This window comes from Callorhinus ursinus, unplaced genomic scaffold (genome assembly GCF_003265705.2).
Source record: "Callorhinus ursinus isolate GAN/ISIS: 27379988/994484 unplaced genomic scaffold, GSC_fseal_2.0 scaffold4, whole genome shotgun sequence".
NCBI lineage: Eukaryota > Metazoa > Chordata > Mammalia > Carnivora > Otariidae > Callorhinus > Callorhinus ursinus.
Window position 1 is genome coordinate 98,428,086 of NW_027397066.1, and position 12,381 is coordinate 98,440,466.

Genomic DNA, 12,381 nt, shown 5'->3' on the forward strand with positions numbered 1-12,381 from the left:
GCTCATTATTGGCCTGGGGACACAGTGGTAAGAATGGTCTCTGCCATCGGGGGGATATGCATCTGCTGAGACCATACTGTAACTGAGGAGGGACCCTTATTCCTACCTGGGGGTTGTCAGAGAAAGCACCACAAAAGAGGCAGTACTTGAAGGTGAGTTTTCAACAAAGAATCCAGACAGAATGGTTTTTCAGATGAATAAGGTAGTGATGATGGGCTGAAGCTGGAAGGAGATAGAGGAGTAAGAGTTCCAGGCGAAAGTCTGCCCTCCTGCCTCTCCTGTCACTCCATCTGTCTCCCCTGATGGCTCCTCTTCTTCCTGTTGATTAATGTGGATGTTTTCCTGGCTTCTGACTGAACTCTTTTCCTGTCATTCAGCTCACTCTTACAGTGTCACTCATAGCTGACATTTCTATTTCTTGGAGATGACTTTTCAGTTATTAAGACTTGATTTTTAAGCGTTCTATCTCTAGAGCATCATCTCTTCTCGTTCCAGACCATCATATCCAAGGGAATGCCAGACATTTATTTTTGTGTCTGACAGACACCTCAAGTTCAACCTCCCCCCAAATCTGATTCTCCCCCTGGGTGATTTGTCTCAGTGAGAGGAACTACTAGACCCATCTAACCAATTCTTTAAGCCAGAAATCTTGGCTTCTTCCTTGCTCCTTTCTTTCAATTCAGCAATGCTGTTCGGTTCTTCATCTTGAACATTTTTTTAAATTTATCAACTTCTGTTCATTCCCAGTCACCAATTTCATTCAGGGCACTATCAGTCTTTTCCTATATTGCCTGAAAAACCTATTTAACTGGGGGCACCTGGGTGGCTCAGTCAGTTAAGCGTCTGCCTTTGGCTCAGGTCATGATCCTGGGGTCCTGGGATGGAGCCCCGTGTTCGGCTCCATGCTCAGAGGGGAGCCTGCTTCTCCCTCTCCCTCTGCCCCTCCCCCCGTTTGTGCTCTCTCTGTCAAATAAGTAAATAAAATCTTAAAAAAAAAAAGGTGTGACTTTAAGTTAACATAAGCGATGTGGGGGAAGGGAACAGTCTTTCACATAGAGCTTATAACTCCAAAATGGCTCTCTTTATTTTTTTTGTTTTTTATTTTTTTAAAGATTTTATTTATTTATTTGAGAGAGAGAGAGAGAATGAGAGATAGAAAGCACGAGAGGGAAGAGGGTCAGAGGGAGAAGCAGACTCCCTGCTGAGCAGGAAGCCCGATGTGGGACTCGATCCCGGGACTCCGGGATCATGACCTGAGCAGAAGGCAGTCGCTTAACCAACTGAGCCACCCAGGCGCCCCGAAAATGGCTCTATTTAAATTGGAGTTGCCTTCTCAAGACAACATGCTGCCCTTGGTCAAAGCAATGCTGTCACCCCTTTTTGGAACTGTCTTCAGAGCTGGTGTCATGGTTTTCTGAATAATATTAGGAGTTGCAAACATGCAAATATTGCCCTCTAACGCAGGAGTTTGATTTTAGGAGACATATCAAGTTTTTAGGAACAGCATATGGCAAATAAGGAAAATAATCCATGTTCCTAGTGCCATGTTCATAAAAATTGAAGATGGGCTATAAATCAAATAAATCTGACTCTAAAGGCAATTCCAAAAGGAGTTTAGAAATGTCTTGAGCTAAGTCAACATCAAACTTGAGTGAGTTTGCAGGAGGAATGCTCATATTGAGATGTGAGTGTTCACAAAGCATTACTTGAGGGTCATGTTGCTTTCAGTACCACAAACGTGTGGAAGTAGCACCAAGTTTGTGTACGACTGAATTTCTGATAGAGCAAGAATGTTTAGGACAGATCTTATTACACTTTTTATATATTAAAGTTTAATTTTTAAGCTGTGACCCCACATTTCAAAATTGGAATTTCTACAACAGGCAAGGGGGTATTTATCTTTTAAGTTTTTTCCTGGATGTTAGCTTTACTTTGGCCATCTAGGCCTGATCTAGAACAGGTTTTCAGTGTCAAATCAAGATCATATTTAGGGTACTTGAGGATAGATTGGTGTTATAATGGAAGAATTGATGAAATTACAAGTCCACCCATAGTACTGATGCATCACAGTTTGCCTAAGACTGTCCCAATTTTAAACCCGAAAGTCTCGCTTCCTGGGAAACCCATCAGTCCTGGGCAAATCAAGACAGTTACCCACTCCCAGTTTCTTAGCTAACTCCTCCATTCTTTCTGGACTATTTGCAGTGAAAACGAAACAATGACAAAGGACAGGACACATATATCTTGGGAGTAGCATAGCAACTCAACTCAAACAGCAACATAACTTAGCTGAAAGTAGGTTGGCTAATCACTAACTTTTATGCTGATTCAACTGAAATCAAGTTCTACTTTATGGTGATGGCTAAGGCCATGTTTTACCAATCAATAACAACAATTACAAGGATAGTAATACAGTTGTATAAGTTTTACCCATCATGCTTACCGTATTTGTTGTGGTTCTTGAGTGGAGATATTTTGATAACTTATGTCCTTGGGCAAGGAAATAATTGGCTTATTTAGTTCTTCAAAGGCTTTGTAAGTAGACCTAACAATTATCCATGATGCCTGAAAAATAAATTATGGTGGAGTTTGAGTTAACATTAAAGATGTACATCAAGGGAGAATTTAGGGCTCTACAGATAGGAGAGAAAGCACTGAAGTCAGGAGGAGTTGTGTTTGTGTCCTGCCTTGCCATTTACCAGGGTATAACTTTGAATTTGTTGCTCTAAACCTCAGCTTCTTCATAAAACAACAATAGGGACAATTATGGTACCGGTCTCCTGGAATTGCTGTTTATTAAATGATAATGAATGTATAATACTTAATGCTGTGCCCAGAACATAGGAAAGATTCAAGAAATGTAGGCTATGATTATTTGCACCTACCACAAGTTTCGATAGTAGTGTATTCTAACTATATTTTAGAGTCATGTTGTCTCTTTAATCTCTTATTTCCTATCCATTACTCTGCAGAAGGATCACGTTTTTAAAATATGCAAAAAGCACAGAGAATTCTGATAAAAGATGTTTTACTATATATCAGTCTAGGTTCCAAAATCAGTGTAGTGTTACTATAGGAGAATATTGATAGAAATAAGTCACCCATGACATAAAACTCTTTGCAATTGTCTCCAAAACAAGATGAGTTAAAGAAAAAAAGAAATTATAAAAATTAAACCTGCACAATTAAAAGAAAAAAAAAAGACTTGAATTAGTAACATTGGAATCAAATTTGAACTACTCTCAAGTATACCTTACAATGACTTTATGTATATCTTTAGTTTATCTTGCAAGGCAGGACACATCGAACATATGTTACTTGGGACAAGAAAGTAAGATCTGTTATTCATATCTATTAAGCTAAAGATGTTAGAAACCAAGACATGACATTCCAAGGTAGTTGCTACACAGGTTATTTTATTTTATTTTATTTTATTTTATTTGAGAGAGCGTGCATGCAGGGGGAGGGGCAGAGGGAGAAGGAGAATCAGGCTCCCCGCTGAGCAGGGACCCCCCCCGCCCCCGATGTGGGGCTTGATGTGGGGCTTGATCCCAGGACCCTGGGATCATAACCTGAGCCAAAGGCAGACTTAACTCACTGAGCCACCTACTCGCCCCGCTATGCAGGTTTTAAAAAGTAAGATGACATGCCACAAATTCTCCTATTTAGCTATCTTCCAAAGTTCCTTGATCTATTGAGTTCAAAATTAGAGTGTTACATATATGGGCTCAAAATAATCAACAATTTCTCTCTCCCAAGTTTCTTGCCAAATGAGGGCTCAAGATGTGCTGTTTGGTAAATTCCAGTGCTATTATGAAAACAGCTGACAGATGATTAGGAGAGATCACTGACTTTCTTGTTCTTTTTGTGACCCAGTTTTAGAAAACTACTACCCAAAAGGAAGAGAACAACTATCAAAGGATGTTACAGTCTGGCGATCAGGTCCTGGCTTAGGCTCTGCCTTCCTCTATGAGCCTATATATATATATATCATTGCTCGCTCTCCATTGCATTCTAACTATACAATTAAAATAGTAATTGGTTATTCCTTTTATGCTCTTTAAACTTTATTTGAATTGCTACAATACATCTTATGTCTACATTAATGTTGTAGATTGTAAAATCCTAGAAAATTACATGAAAATGTGTTAGTCTCCTTCTAATTTCACTCTAACATTGCCCATCCATTATGAAATAGTTTGGCACGTTCTCTTTTCCAAATCATTTATATAAAGTGTAGAGAGAATTCTATGAGTATTTCAAGAATAAAATCAATGAAAGACTTTTATGTTTCTGTAAAAATCAGTATGATTAAGGGAAATCCATTTAGGCTGGGACTTTTGGGTCAAGTACTTTGAGTTGACCAATTTTTTACTGAATTGATTGTCTTGCTCTTGTGTAGCTAAGAATTTTGAACAAATACCCTTCTACTCTCCTATCAAGATGAAATTTTTGCTGTTTAAAACCCGGTGTTTCAGGGTTTTTTTAAAAAAAGTCACATATGTACTAGGCTTTCAGTCAGTTTAATTCATCTTTAAGCAGATTGACTTAATTCTATGAACTTCAGAGTCTCTGGTGATAAACTTCTCCATCATCTCTGTATTATCTCTTCTGCAACCAGATGGGGAAAATGGTTTACATCAGGCACAATGTATATTTGAACAATAAGGTCACAAGCAGAGTTATATTACCTTTTATGGGCAGTGAGACATGTAATGTGTTGCAGCCTTCTCTTTTAAGCTACATAGCAAATCTGACACAGCACTTTGTTTTTATGCCTGGATTCCCATACGCTCTTACTTTCTAAGCTCATTCACGTCAACAACCTGAGCCTTATTTAAAGCAGCATTTCCTCTTGAAGTATAGAGTAGGAGGATGGCCTTCAGTTCCAGCCGTCCTAAGTTTGATTAAAGCCACCTGAAATAAGTTTATTGTCTCACGTTCTGCTTTTTATCCTCTGTGATCTTCAGCATTCTCTGCCCTGTAAGGACAGAATCAGTATTATATTAATAAGTCCCAGCCCTGAAGAAGTAATCATCACACTTCTGCTTCAGGATCTATTCCTGTGTTAGAGGGCAATTTTGAACTATATGTAAAATTAAAACAATAATGAAAACAACTTAAGGGGATGGGATAGTTTAATTCTAGCATGTGGGATACATTTTAAGTTCCAGTAGGAAGTGCTACCATAGCATTGTATACATATATAATTTTAGAAGGACAGTGTAGGTCAGGAATTGGCATGATTTAAGTAATACCAAGAGACAGGATACCATTATTACCATAGCCTAAATTGCTTTTGGTTTAATGTCACCCTAGCTTTGGGACCTGATTAATGTTTGGTATTTCTAGCAAAACATAAAGAATTTTACTTGCCTATAATGGTCCAAAAGGAAACTTCTTTGGCTAGTTAACCCTATAAGCAAAAGAAAAAAAAACAAACCCTCATTTCTTCCCTCCCTCTCTGTAGAATTTGTTTAAAGAGAGGTTTAAAGTGGTTGGTTTAGAGCCCTGGCTGGTTTAATATAACCAACTGTGATTTATGAAAGATGGAACTTTTTAAAGTTGGTTGAGTGCACTAATATGATCCAGGTTGTTAAGATCCTTGTTCATAAGAATCAAGAACAAATTAATCAAGTACAGGATAAAAATTAGCAGTAGGAATGAAAGATGAATTTTCTTGAGAAGAATAGAAGTGGTTGGGCGGGAGACGCCTGGGTGGCTCAATCGGTTAAGCATCCAACTCTTGATTTAGGCTCAGGTCATGATCTCAGGGTCCTGGGATAGAGCCCCAAGTCTGGCTCTGTGCTCAGCGGGGAGTCTGCTTGTCCCTCTCCCTCTGCTCCTACCCCCTGCCCCAGCTCTCTTTCTCTCTCTCAAATAAATAAATAAATCTTAAAAAAAAAAAAAAGCAGTTGGGACATAAAGTGCTTGAGAGCCAGGTTTTATCACAGTGATTCTCAAACTCCAGAGTGTGTTGCAATGACCTGGTAGGCTTGTTAAACTATAGATCGCACTGTCCCCCCCAATTTCTGATTCAGTAGGTCTGGGGTAAGGTCTGATAACTGGCATTTCTAACAAGTTCTAAGGTCTATACTTTGAAAACTACTGTTTTACCCAAACAGGCCCTCCTGGAGTCAGAGGGCAAAAGGTGCTCTCCTGCCGGTACTCTTAGGCCCAGGTAACATCCCTGTGCTGACCCCAAAATGAAAAGGGTGGGATTTTCTCCTTTAATGCCATGTTCTTGGAATTGTGATCATGGCTTACTTCCTCTTTTTATTCCAGAAGTATTTTCTCCACTACATCCATCTCCTGACTGTGCATGGGGAATCCATAACAAATATACAAGTTGTCTTTTTTTTTTACAGTGTGAAAGAATTGATGTATGTACATTTATAATCAAGGTAATCGTAAACATACCATGTCCTATTACTGGATTAGCTTGTCACAGCTTAACACATGGAGTAAGCACTTAGACTTGTCCTCTCTGCTTAGCAGTTGAAGGATCTTTTTTATCCAGCCCCCTGGAGAGCTTTAAAATAACAAAGCCTGGGTCCCATCTCAGACATATGACATAAAAATCGCTAAGTGGGGGCTTGGCAATTAAAAGCCTTTGGGATAGTTCTAATGTGCGGCCAGGGTTCAGAACAGTGGTAACCCTGACCATGTCTTCTCACTGGTTATCAGTGGGGTGATATCACCCTCACAGGGGTGAAAATTAGTTCTTGGGGGGGGCAAAATATATCTTAGGTATTATAATGGCTTGTGGACCCCCCAAAGGGCCACAGTACATCACAGGTGTATAGTATATCTGTAGTATTAACATTTCATGGGGTTGGGGGCAAAGTAGGAGAAAAAGATTCTTTAGGAAGTGATCATGAAAATGGGTTGAGAAATACTGCCCTAACCCTGAAAGACTGCTGTGAGTTTTTGGTAAAAAAAACAACTCCCTACCAATGTGTTACTTCTAAAATGCAACACGAATCTAGTTGAGTGCTCTTGCAGACACACTGGTAGGGAATTTTTTTTTTTTTAATTTTATTACCTGTTGATCATCTAGCGAGGTACTTTTACATGTATTATTAAGTTAATCCTCATTGCCCTGTATTTTTCCTTTAGAATATGCATCAAAATTATATTTAGTTTTGCTTGATTCTGGCTTCACTCCTTTTTCAAAGTATTTTATAATGAAAATAATTACTGTCTTCATGAGGCTTAGTGAAAAGTTCCATGGGAAGCTGGGAGGCAACCAGATAGCTTCAGACTGCTTTCACTCTAAACCATTATCAAATGCATTGAATCCATTTTGGAAAACATAACACTCCATTAGAAGAAATCGCAAAAGCAAGCAACCTCCATACCCTCGTCTCAATACTGTTATTTTTCTAAGGAAGTCTAGAAAATTACCATTTCATTAATTTGCACTACTACAGTTTTCAGAGTATAACTTGCCATAAAATATGCAAATATTTAAAATACCTATGGTTGCATATGCTCTTTTGCTATTTGCAAGGGTACAAGATTGTTTTAAAAAGTACCTAGGATTTTGTTATTCAGTATGGTGAGGCCAACAAATCAGGAGACTATCACCATTAAAAAGGTTGTTGTTACAGGTCCCAAGAGGAAGGGACACACCAAGCCATGAAGGCCCACAGGGGAAGAGCCAGTGTTGGTCAGGAGGCAGAAGGAGACAGGGGAGAGCATGGGCAAAAGCCTTTAGTGTGGTTTCCCAGGTAAGGAATGGGCAAGGCAAGGTGAGTAGGTTTAGGGTTGGATAGTTTGAAACATCTGTGTGCTGTAGGCTGTGGTGTGGGGGAAGGAGGAATGGTTCCTATTGTCTGGGACTTTGGCCTCGAGATGATTAGAGCGAAGGAATATTCCTTCCTGGAGTGCCAGACAGAGGAGGAAGAGGGGTTTTGGACTCTGGATTGGTTGGTTTGTACATCAAAGGGGTACTCAAACGCAAAGCAAGTTGTTTACTATCTCTGGGAATTAGCTAACCTGGGAAAGGCTGCTTCTGCTAGGTGGTAAAACCTCAGATGTCAGAGCATCAGGAAAACAGAAAATTAAAAAAAATACAGTTAATGTGGTTAAATATAGTTAATACAAAGTTGTGTCCCAGAAACTCAGAGCTATAAACTAGCCTGGTTGTGGAAAAGGAGGAAGATATTTGAATGTTGTAAAAATAACGTAACCAGACGCTATTAAGTCTTCTGGTCTATTTCTATACAAGGAGAAAGTTTTAACCAAGTATGAAAATGTTCACATCTTCCTGATACTGTATACATAAATCAAGAAAAGCCACTTGTCCCGAACAGTGAGACTGTTGGCGGGAGGAAGCAGATGGCGGGAGGAGTTGATTGACATTATGGCCTGGATAATTCTATGACCCGTCTTATTCCCTGTGTGCTTGCCTCATGCAGACACAGTATGTGCAGACTGAAGTCAGAGCAGACACTCTCTGTTGCCAGACAGTAGCAATACGTGAAGAGATAGCAAGTTTGTTGGGACCCAACCGTGAAAATCTATGGCTTCAGAATAGGGCCAGGAGTGCTCACTTCGAGAGCACATATACTAAAATTGGAACGATACAGAATAGGGCCAGGACTTCATCATTGCTGTAGTGGTTCTCTTTACTGTTCAACAGGAGGAAGGCAGCATTGTGTGCTGAAAAGAAACTGCGCTGTGTAGTAAAGTAAGCCAGGGCTGAATTTCTAAGTCAGCTCTTCACTAGCTACATAAGCTTGGACTACAGATGTTACTTATCTGGACTTGGGTTTTTTTCTTTTCTTAAAGATTTTATTTATTTCGTTGAAAGAGAGACAGAGAGACACCCTGAGCAGGGAGAGAGGGAGAGGGAAAGAGACAAGCAGACTCCCTGCTGAGTGGGGAGCCCCGTGTGGGGTTCGATCCCAGGACCCTGAGATCATGACCTGAGCTGAAGGCAGACGCTTAACTGACTGAGATACCCAGGCACCCCATGGACTTGGGGTTTTTTTTCATCACAAAATGCAAATTATATCTATTCTTGAGATTGGAAACAACTGAGAAATAAAACATAGGAAACAGATGAAGATTTAAATATAAACTTAAAAAAACAAACTAACTAAAGGAAGATGAATTTGAGGATGTAGCTAAGATGTGCAGCCATAATGAGCTTCTTTAATATTTCACCCCAGAATTAAACTTCCTCACCCAGTCTCAGGCAAAGCTTGGAGAGAGCCCATTCTTTCAAACTTATCCAAGGACTAGCTGAGAATGCATCCTGAGGAAGTGTTCTTGGGGCAGGAAGAACCAGAGGGCGCTGACTTCATCGAGGCTTGCTCAGTACCTCCTCCCAGTCTCAAGGATCAGGGAGGGCGCGTGCCCCTGTTTGAAGAGTGAGTGAGGAGGGGTGAGAGAGGAGACAGTAGGTCCCCACCTCCCTGCTCTGGAAAAAGTACAAGTGGGGACTGGAAATCCCCCTTCACTACTTCGAGGATTATTACAAAGAGAGATTATAGATAAAATATGCAAGAGGCCTAGCCAGAAAGTAAGCATTTTAAATGGAAAGAGATAGATAAATTGATCAAGACTTTACTTAGCACATATGGATGATTCCTTCTCCTGATACTGAAATTCAGTGAAATGGCTGTCTTTTTTGTCTTTTTTTTTTTTAAATTATACAATACCCAAGAGTAAGTTTTTTAATTTATGAGAAAATGGGATGTACTGTCTGAATCCCCAAGTTACTTGTAATTATGTATTCTGAATTACCTCATATGATTCTCAAATTCCATTCCAGTAAGATTGCAGATTGGTGAAAATGCCAGAAATAATGTAATAGCAATTTTAAACATGAGCATTAAATCGTACCATTCCATTATTCTTGTTGGTTATTTTAATTGATCGCTTTGGATGGTAGGTATTTAATTCATCTTTCCACATAGAACAAATTAGCACAGTCTTCATTAATACAGGTACAGGTCGTCAGCAAACGAGTACTTTTCCAACAATGATACTAAAACAGACTATTTATTAAGTGCTTTATCTGTCAGACATTGTGCCAGGTGCTTTATAAAGCTTTATTCCTAATTGTTTACCAACTCTAGAAGGAATTATTGTTACCCCAATTCTATAAAGGAAAAAACTGAAGTTCAGAGAGATCGAGTCATTTCCCCAAAGTTATACAGATTGAAAGTTGTAAATCAGAATTCTAACTCAGAATCCAGCAAAGCCCACATTCTTCCCTTTAAATGTGTCCTTGGCCTCCCCCTGGGAAAAAATTTCATGTGAAAAGAGAAAAAATAATGTTGTGGTTCCCTTAGCATAATGAACAGAAATGACCTTGGAACTTCACTTAGTAGAAGTATAATGAAGATGGGAAGACAGTCTTTTTTAACCCTCACATATTATTTTAAACACATTACTTATTTTCAGCTAAAATGTTTGGTTGATTATCCAAACTGTGTTGAGTTCAGGGAAATATGAAGCAAGGGTCGTTTTTTGTTTTTTGGTTTTTTTTGCATTGATTCTAATTTGAAGCTTTTAATGGGCACACCATTGGTTTAAGGTCCTATAATATCTTGTACTTCTCTCTTCTTATGGCCTCATCACACTTGGGACAGGATAGGCGCTTGTTAAATATTCACGAACTACTTGGATGTGATAATTAACGATTAAAGACATGGGGTTCTTAGAAATGAGTGCTACAGGTATCAACTTCAGACAAGCAAAGGAGAGATTCTGCAGAACCCAACCTTTCTCCCAACTGTAGCCATTCCTTTTGAAAATTAAAAATTGCTTATAATTGTACACATCATGAGGCTTTCAACACTTTGTACCATATGGAATGTTATTATATTTCCATAATTTGCATGTATAACGGCCAAACCACCACGCTTATTATAGAGTCCTAGGAATTAATATAGATGGCCAAGGATCACCAAAGTGAAGATCATAAGCAAGCATGAGATTGAGTGCTGATGAGCTCCACAGAGAATCAGGGATACTGATCTCCCTTGGTCCTCTCCAGTGAATTTTCCTCTGACAAAGCTGGACCCCTCTGGGCTTGGTGAGGAATGAATCAACCCCTCTCACTGGTCTCCTTTCCCCCTCACTCCTCCCAGAAAGCCAGGATTCCTCCCAGGTGCTCGCCCCTCCTGACAAATAGCCTATGTCTGTCTACACAGCGACTGCTGCTCTCTTTTCAGATCCTGTACCTACCTTCTCTTCAACATTACCAGTTACATATGCTCTTTTCATACAGGCTTTACTTGCTAGTAAAATCACAGTTTTATTTTAGTTTTAAAAAATATTTAGGGATGTCTGGGTGGCTCAGTCGTTAAGCGTCCGCCTTCGGCTCAGGTCATGATCCTAGCGTCCTGGGATCGAGTCCTGCATCAGGCTCCCTGCTCAGTGGGAAGCCTGCTTCTTCCTCTGCCCCTCCCCCTGCTCATTTTCTCTCTCTCTCTCTCTCTCACTCTATCTCTCTAAAATAAATAAATAAAATCTTTTAAAAATATTTAAATATATGGATTTTCATATAATCGTATCCTATAGTCTGTACATATCTTTAAAACAAAAAAAGATGCCTTAAAAACTAACACTTCGCCTATAGATGTACCTTAAAGTTTTCAGTATTCACAGTGGGGGCTGTTCCCCAGTTTCTGTCTGTCTGTCTTTTTTTTTTTTAACTTTTGGAAGATTATTCATGGGGAAAGTCCTAGGCCCTATTTCCAAACTAAACACAAATTATAATACAAAGCACACTTTTATATAGACTCATCACTGCCATGTAGGGAATATGTATGTCTCAAATGTGAAAGTATATTCAACTAAAAATGGGCATTTCTGGGCTAATGAAAGTCTTGTCTGAAAGTAAGTGTGCAGCCCATCTCTCTGTCCCAGAAGAATGCTTACATGCAGTCTGGAAGAGAAAGAGCAGCTGAAGAAACCCTAGGCATAAAACTGACCTAGAGGGGAACATATATATATATACTCTTGAAATAGATGGTATTTCTACCATCTTCCCAGATTAATTGGTGAGTTGATCAACTGTCCTTCAGCATATAGATATAGAAATGAATATAGATATATGTGTATAGATATATCAACATGTATGTGTATAGATCTCTCTCTCTCTCTCTCTCTCTCTCTCTCTCTCTATATATATATATATATATATATATATACACACTGGAAAATATGCAAGGAAGAATAACAGCTAACACTTCCAAAGTATGTACAATGTGCCCAGCATTGTCTAAGCACCTTACATATATTAAACTCATTTCATCCTCACGATAAGTCTATGAGGGAAGTATGATATTGTTCTCAGTTTTACAGATGAGGAAGCTGATGTGTAAGCAAATACATTACCCAAGATCACACAGGTAGTAA

At 39.2% G+C, this 12,381-nt stretch overlaps 1 protein-coding gene across 3 annotated transcripts in view; it reads left to right on the top strand.

Annotated features, from left to right (window-relative positions):
• The window catches only part of SYNPO2 (synaptopodin 2), a 165,619-nt gene that overhangs the window by 50,797 nt on the left and 102,441 nt on the right, over positions 1-12,381 (top strand). The window lies entirely within an intron of this gene.